Consider the following 22,089-nt stretch of genomic DNA (forward strand, 5'->3'; position numbering starts at 1 on the left):
TGTTACTGGACTTCGACGATATGGTGTCAATCATATCGTATTCGAAGTTCAGTAACTTCGAGCATCTAATATAGACCCCTCAAAAATCTGTATGTACTAAATGGTGTACCAAAAGTGGTTAACAATGAAGATTTGTGATGGAGTGAAATTTGCCAAAATTAACTTTTTGCATCTAAGACAGAAAAAGCAGTGGCATTTGGCATGAGAGTGGCTACTTCTTCTATTGTGTGCATCAGATGATGAAGATGATTAAGAGCTTTAAGTCTCTCAGATCAATACATATTAGAATATCATCTGAACCTTTGTTATGAGCTACGACAAAAGGATACCCATTAAGTCGGTTCTTTTACTGGAGTAAGGGCACCAAAATTCACCATTTTGTCAAGTTCTGCTTTTAATTTGCTCTGCATTGCTACTGGAACCTTCCTTGCTGGTCTGACATCTGGGCTTACTTCATGGTTTAACTTCATATAATATGTGATTTGAAGTTTGCCAAGCTTGCCTGTAAAAATATCAGCATATTCACTAAAATATTCTGTATAAAACTGTCGTGGTTGTTCAGACTTATATGGTGGACCTCCATATTAGATGAAATAAGGCCCATTCTTAAACTGTCTTTGAGGCCTAACAATGACTGCACGTGTCTTTTGACTATGTAAAACTGCAAGTCATAGCTGTTCTCAGGAGAATGGCATGTAAGAATGAGTCTATATTAGAACATCAACTTTTTAAAACGTCGAATGTTCTAATATCGACCCCTATTCAGCGAACGTTGACAACATCGAACATGCAGAACAGAGAATTTTTTCCAAGGGAAAAAATTTGCTGTTCTGACACACATACACACAACACAAACACACCAAACAAACAGCAATCCACACACATACACCTAAAATTCTACATCTAACCCTACACTAAACTGTACACACGCCACTAGCTATCCACTTATCTTAACCCAAACCCTAACCCTAAGGTCCGTCACTATTGCACAATCACCTCACCCGTGCCCTAACCCTAACTCACCTACCCCGCCCTAACCCTCACGTCCACACAATCGCACACTTACCTGACCCACGCCCTAACCCTCACGTCCACACAATTGCACACTTACCTGATCCCGACCCGTAACTTTCCACCACAGTGCTGAACATAGTGAAGCCACAGGAATGGCCAACCGAATTCCTTCCCTAGGAAGAAATTCTGTGTTCTGCAGCTTCGCTATTTTCAGCGTTCGCTGAATAGGGGTTGATATTAGAACATTTGAATTGTGAAACCTTGATGTTCTAATATAGACCCTGTAAGAACTACTTACTGCACCATCAGTTTGAATCTCTTCACCACCATAAGCAACTAGTTTTGCACACTTTGCTTAATCAAGTTTCGTATCAGCTCTTACTTTAGCAAACATTTCTGCTGATATAACATTGCACTTGGATCCAGCATCTACTTTAAGTTCTACAGGTTTCCAATTAATCCAAACAGTACACGATATTTCACTCTATGCTGCCAACTGATAATCTACTGTGTTAACTGTTTTATCAATCACAGAGAAATCATCAGCATAGAAAGTTTGTTCACAGCTTCCTATCTGATCTACTTGCTCCTTTAGATGGTCTCTTTTAATAAAATTTTACTTCACTTTACTTTAATTTCACTTTAGACTTGCAAAGCTGTTTGAAATGATTCCACTTTTTATAGTTTTATATTTGTGACATTGCTGACCAAAAGCTAAGCACTTTTCTCGTTTAGGTTCATGACTGCTTCCACAGTTACGACAGTTAACAAGCATAGACCAGGTACTTGTAATTATGTAATTATGCTCAAATGCACAACAATCTCTCTGAAAAGGCCTCACTTTAACACTCCAAACACTGTGAACACTGCAGACACTTCAGATACTTTGAAAAGCTTTAGTTAATGCAAAAAAGTAGTACAGTGTGAAAAAAAAATTCGGTCATTTTTAACCTTTTTATACATCTTAACACTTCAGAAATTATTTCAAACACTTTTGTATTTATTTTAAATACTTTTATCAGTATGTCACTATTTCAGAAATCTTGTTTATCTTGGTAATTATTTAGAACATTTTGAATGCTTTGCCACTTATTTGGCGACTGAAAAATCATTTAAATGAGTTTAAGTACCTTTGCATAACTGCTGACCTATTTGCGAGCTAGGTCTTGTATATTCCTCCACTTCTAACTGTGTGCCTCATGGTTTGCGAGTTGCTTCAGCTTTGGATCCCATTCTGACACCATGTTGCATGTCTCTTGTATTCAAATGAGACAATGAAGCACTATGATGGGTTCAAGTTGCTTATTGTACATAAGCACATCAGGAGCTGTAACTGCAACATATATTTAACCTGACTGACTCATTACTTCAAACACACTCACATGTGCATCTCCATTCATGCCTGCATTCACTCTGACTGACTATACAAAATGGCACTGATCTTGCACGTGCTCAGTGACATATGCAAGTGCTACAGTGACTGACTAGGTACAATGCAAACAATAATCTACAGTTCTTACCAATAATTGTTCTTAAACCAAAATTAAATGTTGTATTATTTTCTTTATTTAGAGGACAGAATACATTCTTCTTCTTGCTCAAAAACCCTCTGATGAGACTGAAAGAGATATATTCTGGCCTGCAGTACAAACTAATAAGGCAGATGTGCCCAGATCATGCTCCAGATTTTACAATGTGGATTGAAGTAGTTGGTAAATCCAGTGAAGCACCAGAATCTTCCAGAAAGATGTCTAAACATCATGTGGCTGTAAAGGTAGGACTTAGATTTGGACGGGACTATATTATATTTTCAAAAGTTTCAAACATCGAACACCATATGGTCGACACCATATGAGAGATGTTTGAAATTTCGAAAATATAATAAAAAAATAAAAATAAAAAAACTATACTTACCTAAATGCTGTAGGCAGGGGGGCAAGCCCCACTGTGCCTCCCACACCTCCACTACTTAAATATTCCTACTCCGAGATTGCACTGCATTGAAGTAAAGGGAAAATATTCCCTACGGCGAATTCCGTGTTACGCGCGCAACGTTTTGACATTTCAACCAATTGGGTTCGCTCAATACGTGTTTGCCATTTACAATTTTCGATCACATGATAAGAACCTGATTCAGGACACCTACTTTACTGTAAATTTAAATGTCAGATTACCTGAACAGTGGTATACATAATGGTGAGAACTTTCTGGCTAGTTTAATTTTCACTGCGTAAATATGTCATTTTAGACATGGAATATGTTTGAAAGAGCTCATTTTAGGCTAATCAGTTGTGATTAACATTCCAGTTAATATTTTGTATTGAATTATTCTTAGAAAGCATGGTTAATTAATGCAGATTGAGCAAAGTATGTTCACATTTTGGGGAGAGGTTTGCAGTCTTTACCAACAGTTGAACTGAAATTACTAATTAAAATGTATTTTTATTAAAAAATAGAGGATTGTAGAATGATAAAGTTTTAAAATTTACCATCCAGACTTGCAGGTTATTACAGCTTCCACCATGGGGGTAGGTATGCAGGTTGCCACAATAATTCTTTATTAGTGGGCCCCCTGTAATGGAGACTTTGCAGAAGAGAGCATGCACATCATAGCTCATAACCTCTTACCTCCAGAATCCGTCATAAATGCAGAAATAATCAGGGACACTTTTTTAAAAATATTAGTTTTATTAACTTGAGATTTTGATAAAATAAACAAATGTGACTTAACATGCATTTTCTGAAGAAAAGAAGTCTGTAACTAATTATTGTCACTATGTATTAAGTGTAATCTACTACCTTTTCTCTCAAAATTGCCAGTATTAAGAGGGACAGAGCAAACTTTTGAACCAAAATTAGGGACAGCCCTGAAAATCAGAAACTGTTGAAAGGTATGATATTCACCCTTATCTGAAACAGAATGCTTATTCTGATTAATTTTAAATTTTACTTTTATGAGGTGTAAATTTTAAAGTTTTGGAGATTACAGAGAATAGCATATGTTTATTTTTTTAGAAATGTTGCCATTGCATAGTTCATGCTAAGGTGTGTTACAGCAATTGATGGGTAATAGTTATGTAATCATTAACTGTATACAAAGTGAAGTAATTAAGCTAGGCTGGGCTAAGACAGATTGTTGCATGCACAATTATTAGTTTTGGGGAGGCTCTGTAATATGACCATGAATCAGAAGTAATTATCTCTGATCATGGCTCAAGGAAGTCCTTCATAAGTGAAGAGTTTGATACTCTCTAATACTGGGAATGCATGTCTAGGAGGTTATAGCCTTGGAATCCTGGGTGAGGACACAATGCACAATCCAGGCTCAGGTTTTGCTACATCTTGTAGGTTTGATGGGATGCATGATCTTCATGGTGCCATCTGCATACCTGAGGATGTGAGTGTTGCAACAGACAGTAAGGTGAAAGTGCCTTCAAAGCCATCACAGCTACCAGACATTCATGGATCTACTCATAGTACCTGACCATTATTGCCAAGTATGGAGTGGTTAATAGTTGCCACTAATCTGCTGGGAGGTGCTTCCTTTTCTTCTGCAGAGGAATGTGTTGCAGATCCTGGAAACATATGCTTCACTCATAGGTCTGAGAGAACATCTAGGGTTCCACATAGTGCAGGGATTGTGATTTCACACTGGAGAGATGGAGCTTTGCATCAAGAAGCTGGAGCTTAGAGCATTTCTAGCCATGAAGACATTGGAGAAGTAAGTGTTTTGGGGGCCTCATCTGGTCATACAGCCAGTGTGTTGTGTGATACCTAAACAAGCAAGAGGCACAAGCTCAAACACCCTATTCACTGAAACAATGCTGGTTTGTTATTAAGACATCTATCACCTGGTAGTTTGCATCCTCAGGGAGGTGAATAAGCTGGTCAATTCTCTGACCCAGGTCTCTAGTCATCTACGGGAACCCGAGATTCAGAGGCAGAGGCTGGTCAGTGTCGTCTGGAGTTTGGGAACTCCAGAGACTGACGTCTTCTCTCCACAGGAAAACAGTCATCCCCATTTTTTGCTCAGAGCAGTATGTTATATGGGAGAAGTAGCTGTGGATATCTTCTTTTTTTCAATGACTTAGGAAGTTTCTAGAAGCAATCCTGCCATTCCTGGTATCCACATCTCAATTCAAATTTCAGGAAAAAAATCATGAAAGCTCACCTTCATCTCTCCGCATATGAGCACCAATGCTCAATGTTGTCACTCAATTTATCACTGTGAAGGTTCTGGTTTCAGACTGTGATGACTAAGATGATACAGGAAACCCTTCCAGTAATAGCTCAAAATTTCCTCCATGGCTGGGGAGGATAATTTGATCTACTTTGATGCTTGGCTTCTTGTCATCAGAAGTAAGCCTCCTTATTCCACTGGACTTCCCACTTGTTTTGAGGTAATTAAAGCTGCCAGTAAGTCACTACTTGGGAGGCTTGTACCATGAAGTGAAAATGGTTCTCATTTTGGATGTAGTAGTACCCTGTACCATTCTGCATTGTTCCATGGAGCAGGTCTTGTGTGCTTCAGCAACTCATGCATCAGTGGCCTGGATGCAGCTTCATCTGACACATTTAACACCTATGTAGTACTTGGGCCTCAGCTATTCTATGGTCAAGGGTCATGTCTAAGTTATTTGTGCACACTTGTGTGCAGGGTAGGACCATTTCCCACATGCAATATGGCTAGTCAAGCAGTTCTTGAGAAATAGTTGCTGCACTTTTGCAATTCCTTAAGGATGCAGTGAAGGACAGACTTTCCCACATACTGTTCAATAGTGTTGACATTTCATAGAAAAATCTCTTTATGGTGAATAGTACACCTGAACAGTGCATTTCTGAACTTGAGGCCAGTGTGTAGTGTGGACCATATCTGGCCCCTCACAAGGATAGGGTGTATCTCAGTAGGAGCCCCTATTTTCTCCTGGAGATAGTTTTCAATATTTCCTTGAACCATTCCAACATCCTCCTAGTTTATAGCAGCAGCACTTGGGTGGGAACCCTTCTTTTGCAAACTTTATATGCACTGGCAGCTTCAGAAGTTACCTAAGCGGGGTGCACGAGTTCAAGAAAATTGATTATTTGTTAGAGTTCTTTTTACTAGGCAGGGAGGGGCTTTTGCCGCCCAGCCAGCACTTTCCATAATGGATGTTTAACTCCATTATCTTTTGCCTTCAGTCAACTAACCAGTGTTTGTCAAATGCTATGTTCAGAACCAACATCATTAGAAATGCCTGCTTCCAGTGTCTGCTTCCAGAAGGGTCTTTACAGAGAACATTTTGTGCCATGGCTACATTTTCCCAAGTGTAGATTTTCACTAAGAATTAATATCTCTACTGCAGCTCAGGAAGTTTGCCATGTTAAGCAGTCAGTACTCTAGGCATTAGTTGCCCGAGTTGTGTGCCTGTGTAGTTCATAGTTTCATAGGTATTTGTGATAAAAAGAGGTACTGATGAAGGGTGTATCCCGAAAGCTTTGCATGGAATAAATATTCTTCAGTCGGTTTTTATTATTTATTTTTTGTTTTTTGTACTGATACTGGGTTTACCATTTGTTAGATTCTTTATTTGTTACATTATGAAAGGAGGTACTGCCAGCACAGCTCGCTGGAATTCTGTAAGTAATTAAATGCCATTTGTGAATACCAAACTAATTTATGTAAGATGATTGTGTTACAAATGTTTTAGCGCTGTATGTCATGTATATCAAACTGCCCTGTACAGATGTTTGTGTTGAAAAGGTATTTGTAAAGTGCTGTGTTTAAAATGTATTCACAGTGTGCCCAACTGGAAAAGAATGAAATGTAGACGCACTATTATAACTGTTTAATTGGACATATTTTAATAGTAGAAACTGAAATACAGGAGGTTAACCTCAATCCAGCAAACTTTAGAAAAATATCTGAAATTATATTACTTTATAGGCTATGCCATAAGGATGTTTCAATGCAGCTAGAGATACAAAGTCTGTACTAGGAAACCTTCTATATTGTCTTTAAGGTGAACTAATTGCTACTTTGGGAGCATAAAGGAATGTAATTGTTTTATGACTTCTAGCATCTGCCAAAGATCTGAGCAACAGCCCTTTTATGACTATATTTACAGGTAGATGCTATATACTGCCAACTTTAGCAATGGGGGTTTTGGCCTGGGAAGTAGAAGTCAGATGACCATAAATTATGTCATTCTGCAACCTATACCAGCAGTAATATTTTAGATTTTACTTGAGAAGTCTCTTAGTGAGACAGAGCGTTCTGCATTACGTCTTGGACCTGACAACAACAAGAACCATTCACCACATCTGCCTTGCTCTAATGAAGTAAGTTTCTAGGGAATAGTATAACTCTCTTAGATACAGTCAGGAATATACTGAAGCTTAGTTTAGATTTTATTTTTCTTTATTTCTGTGAGCCTGTACTGCAATGCTATTTTAAATATTTCCTGTGTTTTTGAACTCTGATATCACTGTGAATATATATCCAGTATTGTCTTGTTCTTTTATTATTTATTATTAAATATATTTAAATATTTCATTGTGGCTGATCTGTGCAAAGGTATTTAAGTTTGAGAGTATTTTTATTTGGTGACAGTGTGTGGGTCACTCCTAATAGCCTTGCTCTTGGTCAAACTGCCACCTGTATTAATATTAATATTACACAGTAAGATTTGACACCCTTTGTTAAGGCATTTAAGGTAGCTGGCAGGAGTGAGTGGTGGCAGTGAAAACTACCTTACAGTCAGCAGAAGGGGACATAGCTAATAAACCTGTGCCAGCCTTTCCCACATGTGTGTCTATGTGCGCGCGCGCGTGTGTGTGTGTGTGTGTGTGTGTGTGTGTGTGTGTGTGTGTGTGTGTGTGTGTGTGTGTGTGTGTGAATCAAACCTCAAAGAGTGTAGTTGTCAGCTACTTGGGCAGGGACATGAAGCACTGGTTGGACAGAGAGGGTGCTGGAGGTCTTGGCTTTGTCACTCAGCTGAGATCTCAACTCTACAGCTGTGCCAGTGAGAAGTCTTAATGGGGATCTGGAGAAAGAGGGAGAAACCAGACCTGGACTGACTGTGGACTCTGTGTGCTCTTTAGGGAAATTGCACTTGATGCAGAGAGCTGCATCTGGAAATACTGTGTGTGGACCTATTATCCTTCCAGTGAACACCCCACCCCCCACAGGTGCCAGTGGTGAGGATTGAGGCTCCTTGATTACTGGTCCAGTGGAGGGTCATCACAGTATTTACTGGGCATGTAGTCAAAGAGACAAATGAGGAGCATAGACCAATTTCCCAGTCTTCTCAGAGCAGAGTTTAGTTAAGTATCATGTTTATTCAATGCCACACAGTAAGCAAATAGAGGCTGAATGAATCAAACCATGGGCTACAGAGAACTGTGGTTCCACTCTTGTACTGTTTGAAATTCACCCAGGTCTAGGGCCAATCATGGAAGGTCCTCACTGCTAGATATAACAGATGTAAACTGTATTAGTTGCTCTATTAGAGACCCTCTTTGGTCAAGGAATGCCTTCTGTCCTGCCCAGAACTACATGAGTTCCTGTTAGTCAGTTAATTATATATTCATTTGTTGGGGGCTTCCTGTTCGTGAGGTAATCAAGCATTCATTTGCTGTGAGTACCCTGTAAGTCAGTTAGTCATATATTCATTTGCTGTGGGTTTCTGTTAGCAAAGTAATTTTTAAATTACTTTAAGTAATTTAAGTAAATGTATTGACATGCTGGGAGTTTCTTGTAAGTCAGGTACTTATACATTCATTTGGTGGGAGTTCCTGTTACTCATTTAATTGTAAATATTCATCTGTTGGAGTAATTATATATTTGACTGTTGAGAGTTCCTTTTAGGTAATTATAGGTTAATTAGTTGGAAGTTGCTATAAGTCATACAAATTAACAGTGTAGGCGTCTCCTAGTGGCTAAGGGTGAAACAGCAGTTGTAGGAAATGGGTGTGCTTATGTATGCAGTGTGTGGCAATAAGGTGTGCTGGGGCATGTGTTTTGTATTTTTTTAATTGTGAATGGCAAAGAATATAAAATCAACAAAGACCCTGTTGAGGAGGCCCACTTTGTAGACCAAATGATCTTGTATGCTGTATTCCTGGTTACCATTTACCTGCTATTTGAGATTGGCTATCTCAATGGTATTGGCATATGTTTCCTTCTTTAATGACATCTGTCAGAGGGTGGGAGGCTTTCTGAGGGCTATATAGTTGCCCCTTTAGGGGACAGAGAAGAATGAAGTATTCAAGAGTGCAGGCTTCCAGACCAACCAGTTGCACATGCCCCCAGGTAGAATGGGAGTTTTTACCTTTACATTAATATGATGTAAAGGGAGAGGGGGTAATTGGGCAGCATATACAAAGAACCTCATTTCTGTACTGTGACTGTCCAGGAAGAGGGTTTCCAGCATACATCCATCATTTGTAGGGCAAATTACAATACAGAAGTAACAGATGGACATCTGTTGTTTGGGGTGGAGGGGCAAACAAATAATAATAAATAATAAACATTAGAATCTGTGACTAACAGCTTGTGGTTTACCTGAAGTAAAAAATAAGGAACTGTCTAAATTGCTGAAGTCTGCATTTTCAGGGTGGACTTGATTCACTGAATGTTCAGCTGAATTTTGTTTCAGGAATTAGTAGATATCAACTTGTCAACAGGCATGGGACATGTTGCAGAGGTAAGCGCCTTTTCTGCTTTATTTTTCTGTTAAAGTATTTGCTAAACACTCTGGGTTGTACAAGCTGAGAATTTGACATGTAAGATGTTATTAAAAAGTGAAGATTCTATTACGAATGATCTTATTTTTCAAATGAGATGCTGCTGGACTAATTTCACCATTCCAGTTAGACTACAGTCTGAATACAAATGCAAAGACACCTTGCAAATGGTCATGAAAATTCAGTAAAATGACAAAAGGCTCATCTAAGATACGGATCTACAATTTTGAGGTAAAAATCTCTTTTGAAAGAGTCTGAGTCAGCATTAGAAGTCTCCCAAACTACTTACAACCTGTAGTGGAGAACTAGCTGGTTCCGTCTTCCATTGTTGTGCCCAAATCCACAAAAAAAAAAAAAAACTTCCCTACTGATGTCTACTTGCATGCTGATCCCATCATTGTTAGGGTCCACTGCTACCTACACTTTTATTGTTGGATACAGAGCTGAGTGTCAGGTTTTGAAGCTGTAGTACTGAAGGATACTCGCAGCTTTTTTATTTTGCCTTACAGGTTGATAGGTTCATAGGTGAATACCAGGCTAATTGTCCTGAAGGATCATTTTAAATCTAACCAATAACAAAAGGTCAGAATCAAACCCTGTACCTTGTGTCTATGAGGTGAAGATCCTAACTAGTATGCCAGACCCACCCCTTAGTCATTACTCCCCCTTTTTTAAACTGCTTCATGTACAGTGAAGTCTTGCTCTGGGTTTGCTTTACTATTTGCATGTGAACTAATAGGAAATCAGGATCTCTTCTTCCCATATGTTTCCCAGGATGTGGCATTTTTGAAAATACTGTGGTAGGAACATTTCATGGTACATAAACCACAAATATTCGCTGGTGAAAAAGTTACAATACCTTTGTATAACAAAGGGTTTATTTCATAGTAATTATATGGTTCCATGATGACTGGTCAAGTTAGAACTTGGTGAACAACCAACCCACATAGCACAACTGGTTGAGAATTTTACCAAGTAAAGCAATTAAACAAAACCTTTTATGGGGGCAATACTTTCTGCATCTCTTTTATAAGTATCAAGTCCCACATACACGCATTCTCCGAGCTTATAGATACCAACTCTATGGTCACACTAACAAGGAAAAAAGTCAAATCTGTGAAAAAATACACCAGCAGTGATTTTCTATGGAAGACATTGATCTGGGACTTCAACAGCAGTGAAATGAATTTGACTAGTTAGAACTTCAACCACTTTACATTTGATTAGATGCAGGGAAGCCTGACTATAAAGTGCTTGTTTTTGCCTTCTTAAACATGCTTACTTGGAGTTTGGGACACTTGTGTTGCTGATCCAGTAAAATGTTCATAAAGAAATCTTGCCTCGTGTATACAGCTGCATCTCAGCTGAATCCCCTGTCATTTTAAAAACACTTCATGATCATTTGCAAGGCATCATTTTGTATTTATTTAGTGGTCAGTCTGCAAGTAAGGTTGAAGCTCCCAGAACAAGAAATGTTAAACCTCTGTGTTAGGTTTGCACAGATCACAAATATTTTGGAGTAATTGAGTAGTTGGGTAACTACAAAGTATAATGAATGCAAATGGCACCATCTGAAAGTCTGGCAACTCAAAAAATTCTAACCCCAAATAATAAGGTGATCTAAAGCTCTGCGGTCTATTTCAAAGAAGGGTGTTGGATGTTCCCACTGAATTCACATGTTTTGTTTATGAACATAGTTAGATTTTTTTTTCAGTCCCCATTGGCACTAATCAGCTGTGTCCCAGTGACCTTTCTCTACTCCTTCTCTACCTGGCAGCTGGGACAAGTGAAGTAACAAAAACAAAGTAATGGAAGTGTCTCAAACAGGTAAACTCTGAGCGAAGAGTAAATATGCAAAAGTAAAAAAAAAACAAAAAAAAAAAAACCAGAAAATGACAAAGCAATCACAACAAAATGTATTTTGAATGAACAACAAACTTTAAGCGGTTTAGGGATGGGTAGAGGTTATGGATAGAGGGATGGAAGAAAAAGTTTTCATACAATCTGTGCTTTGTAGAGTGTTTAAAACCACTCCATGTGCAGGTGAACTTTCAGAACAGAAATGATAAATTACGTTACAAAAAAAAAAAAAAAAGAAAAAATAGAAACTGTAAACAATTAAATAGAATTATCTTAACAGTACAATGTAATACAACTATGTGAATGAGGTAACTCTAGAAGTAGAATGGTATAAGGTCGTCACACTGCTCATTTTGTCACATATTTCCAGTCTGAAAAGCAAAGGCTCCCTTAAAGGAAGCTTCCGGTAATGAGACCTCAGTGTCATCACCAAAAGATATAATTCACTGCCAACTATGTTGTGTAGCGGTATGCTGGCACCTGTCACGTTTTTCTCTTCATCAACAGCAGTGTACAGTCCTAACACTGTAAGTATCTCACTGCACAGTGCACACAATGTTAGTATCTCACTTCATCAGCAATGGTGCAGTGTGCACTCCTAATGCTGTATGTATCTCAGTCCACCAGCAATGGTGTTCACTCCTAACACTGTAAGTATCTCACTGCACAGTGCACACAATGTTAGTATCTCACTCCATCAGCAATGGTGCAGTGTGCGCTCCTAACACTGTATGTATCTCACTCCATCAGTAATGGTGTTCACTCCTAACACTGTAAGTATCTCACTACATAGTGCACGCACTGTATTTCACTTCATCAGCAAAGGTGTGGCATGCAGTCTTAGTACTGTATGTATCTGACTGACGGTGCACACACTGCAAATATCTCACTTCATCAGCAGTGATGTGGTATGGTGTGCACTCCTAATACTGTAAGTATCTCATTCCATTGGCATTGATGTGTACTCCATACTCCATAAAAGTGAACTTATTCCATCAGCAGTGGTGTGCATTACTCACCCTGTAATGATCTCACTCCATCAGCAGTGGTGTACACTTCTAACACGGTATATATCTTACTCCACAGTCCACACAGTAAAAGTATCTCTCTACATCAACAGTGAGATGCACATCAAGCACTAAGAGTATCTCACTCCACTGGTATTAGTGTTTACTGCACATACTGTGAATATCTCACCCCATCAGCAGTGGTATGCACTCCCAACACTGTAAGTATCTCACTCCTCTGGTACCAGTGTGCACTACTCGCACTGAAAGTATCTCAATCCATTGGCATTGGTGTACACTCTACACACTATAAGTGAACTGCTCACCCTGTAATAATCTCACTCCATCAGCAATGGTACGTACTTCTAACGCTTTAAGTATCTCACTCCATCAGTAGTGCTGTGCACTCCTAACACTGTAAGTATCTAATTCCTCTGGAATCAGTGTGCAGTCCACACTGTAAGTGAGCTCATTCCATCAGCAGTGGTGTGCACTCCTAACACTGTAAGTATCTAATTCCTCTGGAATCAGTGTGCAGTCCACATTGTAAGTGAGCTCATTCCATCAGCAGTGGTGTGCACTCCTAACACTGTAAGTATCTAATTCCTCTGGAATCAGTGTGCAGTCCACACACTGTAAGTGAGCTCATTCCATCAGCAGTGCTGTGCACTCCTAACACTGTAAGTATCTAATTCCTCTGGAATCAGTGTGCAGTCCACACACTGTAAGTGAGCTCATTCCATCAGCAGTGGTGTGCACTCCTAACACTGTAAGTATCTAATTTCTCTGGAATCAGTGTGCAGTCCACACACTGTAAGTGAGCTCATTCCATCAGCAGTGCTGTGCACTCCTAACACTGTAAGTATCTAATTCCTCTGGAATCAGTGTGCAGTCCACGCACTGCAAGTGAGCTCATTCCATCAGCAGTGGTGTGCACTCCTAATACTGCAAGTATCTCACTTCACTGGCATTGGTGTGCACTCTACAGTCTATAAAAGTGAACTCATTCCATCAGCAGTGATGTGCACTATATACCCAGTAATAATCTGACTCCATCAGCAGTGATGTGCTCTCCTAACACTATAAGTATCTCACTCCATCTGCAGTGGTGTGCACTACTCACACTTCAAGTATCTCACTTCACTGGCAATGATCTGCACTCCACATACTATAAGTGAGCTCATTCCATCAGCAGTGGTGTGCACTACTCACCCTGTAAGTATCCCATTCCTGTGGCATCATTGTGCACTACTTACACAATAAGTATTTCACTGCATCAGCAGTGGTGTGCACTACTCACCCTGTAATAATCTCACTCTATCAACAGTGGTGTGCATTACTAACACTATAAGTATCTCACTCCATCAGCAGTGGTGTGCATTACTAACACTATAAGTATCTCACTCCATCAGCAGTGGTGTGCATTACTAACACTATAAGTATCTCACTCCATCAGCAGTAGTGTGCGCTCCACAATCTATCACTACACTTCCATTCATCTGTACAGCACACACTGTAAGTAAACTCAAAATGGATATTGCAGGTACATCAAACTCAAAGCTGTGCATTTCATATGAGGCTGATATAGTCTCAGTGTAGGTTAAAAGGTCCTACTAAAAATATTACATGTACATACTGCGGTGGTGGTGCTGCGTGGTGGTAAAGAGCGCCACAGTTAGGCGTTGCCCGCGTCGATTCTCAAGTTAAAGCGTCACTGTGTGGTGACTATCACGTGAATGCGCGTTTCGCCGTTGAAGGTTTGCGTTAGGCCCGGCAAGCCAGCATGTAAAACTCTACTGCCAATCATTAAGGGACGATTCGTTGTGGCGACAGCCTAAAAAAAAAAAAAAGCGAACACACACACCTTTGATAGTTTATTGCCCCATTGTAGTGCTAGGAATGCAAACCCAAGCATTTAAAAGCTGTCCAGGAATTGCACCTTCCAGGTCTGAGGCACACAATTGTATTTTAGTACAGCTACAGTTTGATCACAACAGAGGTTCTTTGCCCAGATGGATCTTGGAAGATTTATTTTGCCTTCCTCAGTATATGTATCTGTGACAGAGTGGTTTCAGTTTTACAACATTTTAAGTGCTCCCATCAAGGGAGTTTGGTCAGTACCTCGGTACACATTATTTGCATTATGGGGAGGAAAACTCCCCAGTGGCCATCCCCTTGGTCCCTCATAGCCTTTAGGCTCGACTGTGCATTGGATTTTTGAAGGAGAAGGTGAAAAAAGCACTTTCCTTTCCATGCAGGTCTGAAATCTGCGACTCTGTTAAGCTTCCGGAAGGAAAGGCATACTTGGCCAGCATTATTATTTTGAACTTGTGAAACTGAAGAGAAGGCCAAGGACCTGAAAATTCTGGGTCACCATGGGAGGTATTTCCTACACCTCACAAAGACTTACGTAGAAAAAGTTAGATATGCAGTCAATCCTCTATTGATAAGCCATACTAAAAGTTGACTGCCTTGGCTAGGGATCCACAAATTCCCAGATCTCACATAAAAGCCTGTAAGAATTTGTCATTTTTTACTGTATTAGCAGGATAACAGAACTGGACCTTATGAGTCCATTTTCAGCAGTGCCTATAAAACCACAAGTAAATGCTATAAATACAAACATGTGTATGAGGATACACATTAGTATGGTTTTGGAATACAGAAAGAACCCAGAGTACCCAGGAATGTGGTGCTCCTATGATTGAACCACCATGTTACCCAGATGTTGCCTTTCCATAACAGGGCCTGACCTTGCACCTGCTTGGGAAAAGGGGGCATCTGGGCCACCAGTGCTGGATATAATGGGAATAACCATGGAACTGATACATGACCCAGTAATGGAATAATCATCAGGGGAGCCAAAAAGCAGGATGAATCAGGCAGCATCACACAGTCAAATGCTTTTTCTTGTGGCAGAGCCATGACAGGAAAGTCTGTGGCTCTGATGTCCACTTGGTTGGTGAAGGTGGGGGCCTTCACTAGGTGTGCTTCATGGCAGACAGTGGCTGATCAGAATTCACCTAAACCTGTGGGAGGGGGGCTAAATATAAAAGGATGAAACAGGAATGCTGTATACAAAAGCAAGTACAGGAGTCTCAGAATATATTTCTGCACTGTGAATCTAACTTATACAGGAGAGGCCTGAGTTGAGGCTATTACATAACCACATTTTTTTTTTTTTTTGTTTTATTAGGACTTATTATTACAAAGAGCTTAGTCATCAGTACTGAAATTAACTTGAACTTTACTTTCTTGCATAATTTGGTTTACCTTCTCCTGCAGACTAGACATTCAATGGTAAAATATTTATAAACTCTCTTCATGTGGGCTAGTTTTATGCAGAACAGTTACTTCTAGGCTTTACACATTTACAGGCACATTTTATTGTGAATTTGATGGACTAATAAAGGGCCACACACACTGAGATCTTCCAGAATGATACCTAGTGTAGACAGGTGTCAAAAGGATAAAGAGAAAACACTACTACTGAGGACTTCCTAGAATATACTAGGTAAAAAAAAAGCCAATCTGACTTACTTATCACTTGTCCATTCCATGTATTTAATTTACAAGGTGAAGGGTATCATTCTAGGAACATAACTGATTTGGGTGTGCTACCCTAAAGATTTTTTTTCCAAGTTCGGAAAAGTTTGCGTGGTCTTTGTTCACCCAGTGCCAAACTGTATTTTAAAGATTATTATGCACATACATTTGAAATGTATTTTGATCATAACTTTAGTTGCTCATTTGTAATGCCATGGCATCAGTAAGTAGTTACTATTTTATAAGTTACAGGACTCCAAATGGCATGTTGGGGTGGAGGGAGGGATGAACTTCTTTACAGCTGTGGAGGCTGCTTCTCACATTTCACTGTGCTCTCCACAGTGTTTGACCTTCCTTTGTCTCCTGCATTTACTGATTTGGCTCTGCAATGGTTTGAAATCAGTTTTTGCTTATAATAATTCATGTAACTTTTTAATGGTATATCACTTTGTCAGATCTGAGACTCTAGGTTCATTAAAGCAGTTGAACAGCTCTTCCTTCTGTGGTTTGGCTTTTTTGTAAAGTTTTCATGCTCTCTCTCTCACTCTCTCCATTTTTTTTTGTGGGAGGGAGGAGGGTGCTGCTGCTCTGGTTTTCTTCTGCATCCCAAAGACATACTGTTACATGAATTAGTACTCCATTAATTGTGTATGTGGCTTGAGAGTGCACAAGTGTGCATCCAGAGATGGACTGGTGCCCCGTCCGGGATTTGTTCCCTTCCTAATGTACACTGAATACTGGGATAAGCTCTGGCTCCTCCATGACACTGATCAATTTATCAAGTTCAAAATGCAGTAAGAGTAATGTCTGCGCTGTGGCATGAAGTCTAACTGGTTTGCTAATCCCAGGAAGCTGATACTCTCTGGAATTTTGCATCCCTTTCCCCTGTTCCCTTAGTGATTTCTGTAGTAAAGCAGGAGACAGCTTCCTAATGTTTCTGACACATGCAGGCCTGTTTGAAGACATTGGTTTGACCCACAGAAACTGTTAATTATTCATATCTTTCTCTAGATCCAGTCAGATTACTTACTGTACTACTTCTTCAGTCTTTCAGGTAAATAGCTTGCCTGCTTTATTTCCATTAAATTGTTGGAGGTTTGGAACTTCCTGAACAACAACAAAAAAAAAGGATTTGAAAGGCAGTACAAAAACCTTCCACTTCACTCAAATTTGTTTTCATTCATTCATTCATTGTTTAATACCTGCTTAATCCTTCTCAAGGTCCAGGGTGACCAGGAGCCTGTCTTCTCACTCACCAGGTACAAAACAGAGAAACTAAGTCTAAATACTAGTTTGTCATGTGATGCAAATGCACTAATGCACAAATGGCATGCACAGTAACAGGGCAGTTTTACAGGATCACCATTTCACCTACATCATATGTTTAGGATGTGGGAGAAAGCCCTGAAGACACAAAAGGGGGCATGCAACTCCACACATAATGCATCCCAGGTTGGAATTGAATTGGAAAAGTAAGGACTGCAAAGCAGCAGTGCTAACTCTTGTGGCAGTCAAATGTTTGATTAAAATGTTGTAAGGTTCAGTGCAAAATACAACACAGGACTGCCAGCTGTACAAAATAAATACAAAATGTATTACGTGCTTTCCTAAGGATCTCAATTTAGTGGATATAATTAAGGAGTATTTTTTGTCAGAAAGAAGAATTTGGAACTGATATTTCATGATGCGACAGTGTAGACACCTAATCCTGGTAAGTCGTATCCTACCCATCAGGGTATCTTTAACTCACCCTTGAATCAAACCTTGGCAATCTTTGAAAATTATATTAGATGGATATTAGGTGGTTAGCTAAGTCCAAAGAAAATTTTAGGTTTGATTTCAATCTCACTAAGGAGGAAAATTACTTATTATACATACTGAGTATGAACAAAACTGTCCAAGTGATGAAATCAGACAAGGTTGGGGGGATAGTATTAATAGACTGCAAGACACATTCAGAAAAAAGTAATCATTATATGATGTTGAAAATTACTTAGCTGTATCTAGGAATGAAATAAATGTGGAAGATAGTCATATTAACTTATTTATAAACAACCTATTAAATGATGAAAAAGTTGATATTAATTAGTTTACATTCTTGAAAGTAAAACATCCAGTTATACCTGCCTTTTTTGGGATCTTAAAGGTACATAATAATATCAATTATTGGCCATTAAAGTCAACAGTCTTCTCCATCAGATCTATAAATGAACTGTTTGCATCTTATATTGATTTTAAGTTAAAATAATTTTTTAAAAATAAAAAAAAGGACATATTCGCATAGATTGATGCCATTTAAAAAAAAAAATAATGGGTGAAACAGGATTCTTGGATTACAGTGGATATAAAGGACCCCTGCACCCGCCTACTTAAATATACTAACTCCAGGGTCGCACTACACAAACACACAAAAACACCACCACACACCTATATTCCCTTGCACACACACATCACAGTCACAACACACACTGACACACACTACAACCCCTAACCAACACCCTTAAACATACATACTTACCTGAACTTCCATTCAAACACCACAACACCAGAAGCGCTACTTCAACATCTCCAAACGTCAGGATTTTAAAATTCACGCTTCTGGGTTTTGATATTTAGAGCTTTCCGCTTTATGATCTCGGGATTCTGAAATTCGGTATTTCAGAATTTCGAGATTATAAAGTGTTTATATATATATATATATATATATATATATATATATATATATATATATAGGGTCTATATTACATAATCGAAGAGACACTTCTTTACATATGTAATCATCGACCCCTAAACACCGAAATGCAAAAACCACGAATGGCCAAAACTGCAAATGTTTTCCTAGGGAAAAAATTCAGTTGGCCGTTCCTGGAGTTTACCCTTTACCCAAACGTAGAGCGATCTCGGAGTTGGTATATTTAGTTAGGGGGGGTGTGGGTGGCACAGCCCCCCATGTCGGGGGGTGTGGGTGGCGAAGCCCCCACTTAAATTACATCTGAAGTGTTTGTCTTGTTTCTATGGCACCGGGGTGTTTTTTCCTTATCATTTAAAGTTGTAAGCGGAGTGGAACCTATACAGCAATTGGGGCTTGTTGATACAGATCGCATACAGTGAGGATAAGGAAATGTACCCTTTTCTCCACTGTAGTGCAATCTCGGAGTTAGTATATATAATTAGCATGGGTGTAGAAAGGTGCAACCCCCCACATACCCCCCTGCAAAAATGTGTTTGCAGTGTATATTTTATGTGTTTTTGCAGTCCAGTTAAGTGTAGTTCACGATAGTGAGTTTTCATTGAACTGCACTTTTGGTTTATTGGTGTCAGTTTTTGATGTTTGGTAAACTGTAATTTCGGTGAAGAAAAGTAGACCCATATACATATACACACGCACTCATATTCAGATAGTTATTTGCAAGATACAACCAACTGCTTATAAATGTATATTAGAATGTGATGTACAGACTGAAAATTCCAGCATAGATTGAAATAACAACCTAGCTTTGAGGCATATACTAATAAGACATTGGTGCTCTAAGGATGAAGCATCAAAGTAAAGATCATACAGGCAAAATACATCCCTTTACCTACGTACATGTTTACTGGAATACAAGGGAATCCATGAGAGTTCAGAACAGGTTGCTCAACTTAGTTATATTATTATGAGATTGTAGTAAACAGGTTGATTATCTGGCAACTTCTGAAAAGACTAAAGATTTTGCATTTACAAGTATAAATGGAGAAGAAACTAAAAAGACCCCATGACAGAAGAAGGACCCTGGTGTCTTGGCCATATTATCCCTAGGTGGTATAAATGCCAACGTGGGCTTCTCATGAAAGTAGTCCTGCCCAATGGTAACTATCATCACCAGCCCCTTTTTCCCATTTTCTACATAGGGTCAGGATATTATGTTAACTGTCTCCATCTCTTTCAATTTGATGCCACACTCCAGCCTTCTTCAACACTCATGCCTGACTGCCGCAGATGTTCTTTCACACAATTCATCCACCTCTTTGCTTTATGTCTTCATTTCCTCTTACCTTCTTCCTCTTTGTCCCAAATCTTCTTCACCAAATTGTCTTCTGCTGTTCTGCATGTGTCTGAACCACCATAATCTGTTCTCTTTGATCTTTGATCTTTTCTGCAAATGGAGCTATTTTAGCTTCTGCTCTTATGTCCTCACTTATCTGTCCCACAGTGTGCATTCTACCACCCTTCTCAAGCACTTCATTTCCATCACCTCTAGCTTCCTCATCTGCTCTGCCTTTACTGGCCACATTTCTGTACCATACAGTACTAGTGGTTGCACCACTATTTTGTACACCTAACATTTCAACTTCTTTGGCATTCCTCTGTTATAGACTACACCTGAGACTCTAAGCCAGCTGGCTGCAGCCCCACTGATTCTAGCTTTGACCTCTTCATTCAGACTTCCCTTTTCCTCAACCGCCCCTCCAAGATACTTGAAGCTATTTACTTGTTCCACTATCTTCCCCTCTATCTCAATTCTTAGCTTCTTCTGATTTCCCCAATTTTCTGCCATTACCACTCTCTTATCTGTGCTTAGTTTCATCCCATGTGCCTTCAGTTTTGCATTCCCCTAGCCTTTGCTGAAGTACTTGCTCAAAGTCTACCTGTAATGCCACATCATCTGCATACAGCAACTTTGTTGATCTGTCCCTTCTGACCTGTTTGCTAATGTAGTCCATCACCAGTATGAACAGCAGTGGGCTCAGAGCTGAACCCTAATTCATACCCACTCCCACTAGGAACCCCTCTGTGAGGCCAAACACATTTTGTACTTGAGTCATTGGGTCTTTGTACATAGTCTGCACTAATTCTACCAATGTTTCTGGGACTTCAACCACCACAGTGTTGCCCAAATCAGCTTTCTTGGGACCTTGTCATATGCTTTTTCCAAGTCTCGGAATGCCCAATTGGACTCCTTCCTCATCTCTATCTTCTTCTCAACTATCTGTCTCATTGCAGACATCTGGTCAGTTGTGCTGCATCCTGATCTGAATTCAAACTGCTCACCTCCTATTTTGTATTCTATGTTTATCAATCACCCTCTGATGCCTCTATACTGCTCACAGTTGTGGATGTCCCTTTGTTCTTGTGCACTGGCACTAGTATACTTATTCTCCAGTCATCTGGGATATGCCTTTCTCTCCGCACTGCTATGAGTACCCTCAGGAACCATTTCACCCGTATCTCACCCAGCATCTTTATCATATCTGCTGTGACCTCATGTGAGCCTGCTGCTTTCCCTGAATTTATTTTCCTTAGTGCTATTCTTACTTCTAGGGTCGGCTCCTTTTATTTTCTCATTGTAGTATATTTTTGGGGCAGAACCACTTCTGTGGGATTTTCTTCATTCAGAAGCTGCTGGAAACACTCCTTCCATCTGCCTTTGATATCCTGTGGACTGGTAAGCAGGTTACTGTTGGCATTCCTTCTGAAGGGTGTCTGACTATCTTTATCTTTCTCTCTTTACCTTGAAATCTGATATAGTTTATTTGTGCCACCAGAAGGTGGTAGAGTATCTCTAATGCCCTGTTCTTTGCTATTGCAACTCCTTTCTTAGCCAATTAATATTCATTCCTAGCCTGGTTGGTCTTTTCTATCTCCCATCTTTCTGCACTTCTTTTTTTTTTTATGTCTTTCTGGACTTCTGAATTCCACCACCAGCTTTCCTTATGTACCTTATTTCCATACCTAGCTCAGCCATATATCTGTTCTGTACTAGTCTCACAACTGCTGTCTTGAGGTGCTGCCATTCTTCTTCAACTCCACCTATTTCCTCCTCTTCTTGGCATGCTAGATCCCTGCATATTTCTTGAACTGTTGTCCTTTCTCTCCAGTCAACTTCCAGGTCTTCAGCCTGGTCTCTGTTGACCTTAGAACCTTCTCTGGCCATTGCTTGCAGCTGATTGTGGTAAC

Source organism: Protopterus annectens, chromosome 11.part0 (assembly GCF_019279795.1).
Source record: "Protopterus annectens isolate FY-2018-M chromosome 11.part0, PAN1.0, whole genome shotgun sequence".
NCBI classification, from domain to species: domain Eukaryota; kingdom Metazoa; phylum Chordata; order Ceratodontiformes; family Protopteridae; genus Protopterus; species Protopterus annectens.